General features: G+C 39.1%; 1 pseudogene; it reads right to left on the minus strand.

Moving 5' to 3' along the window:
- Positions 1-245: 245 nt before the first annotated feature.
- On the minus strand, positions 246-820 carry LOC105308658 (annotated as a pseudogene).
- Positions 821-1,062: the final 242 nt, after the last annotated feature.

Below are 1,062 nucleotides of genomic sequence, written 5' to 3' on the forward strand. Positions count from 1 at the left end.
TCACTATAAGAATGGCAGTGAAATGATATATAAGGCATGTAAAATGTGTTAAAGCTCTAAAGGGCAATGACCCAAACTGGCAGCTGCCAGAAAAGGTGCTGCTAGGAATAAAAAAGTATTAAAGAAAAATATTAAAGACATTTCAGCACATACTAGTTCAAATATTCCACAATGAAATGAATTAGTTCACATTAATTTGTGTTGCCGGAACTAATGAACAAAAATAAAATGGACTTTTGCCCCCTTTAGCTACTAGCCCAATTTTGAAAATGAAGCGATCACTTGCAATCTTCCACATGGTATTGTTAGATTGAGCAGACAGCAGGAAGTTCAGAGAGAAGTGTTGTTTGTTTCCATCACACTTCACAGTTCCACTGGTCATAACAAGAACTGTCATCTGAGGCTGAGTAACTTGCTCATGAACTGGTTGGCCATCTAATTTATTAACCTGGAATTCACTGGAAGGCAACACATCAAAAAAGTTAGGGCTTCCAGCTCCGTAACAACAGTTCTATTCCACATTAAAGTGGCCAGATATAGCCTGGTCAGTGCCCTTCAGCTCTTGTCCATCATCTCATAGTAAATATTTACAATTTCTCCAGCAGCTCTACATGCCTGACCTACATATGTTTTAAAATCCACCGACATGGCCATCGGGGAGCCCGAAGCAGCCTGTTCAGGCAGTGGTGGCATCATTACGTCCTCATGTGTCTGGTTCCCTCTGCATGGAGCTGGTTTGCAGCTCCTCAAGAAAATGATCACTCTTTCCTTGGTGTCTTCCTCTGTCTCGCTGAAACCAGGCTCTTTTGAATTGTTTCATACTTTTAATCACCTCTGCCCCGGCTCTCTGTCCTTTCGCCTAGCTCTAACTGCAGCTTTTTTTCCATGTACATGTTTCTCTCCCCTACTTGCCTCTTACTCTGATGAAAAAATATTTTCATATTTTTTCTTTAGTTTTGCAAAAAAATTCAACAAAGTGAAAAACGAAATTTAAAGGAATTATTCAAATTCAGTCAAATATTTTCCCTATGAACTGAAATTTGCACTTACCAAAAAAATATA

The sequence above is a fragment of the Pteropus vampyrus genome, unplaced genomic scaffold (genome assembly GCF_000151845.1).
Source record: "Pteropus vampyrus isolate Shadow unplaced genomic scaffold, Pvam_2.0 Scaffold15, whole genome shotgun sequence".
In the NCBI taxonomy this organism is placed as follows: domain Eukaryota; kingdom Metazoa; phylum Chordata; class Mammalia; order Chiroptera; family Pteropodidae; genus Pteropus; species Pteropus vampyrus.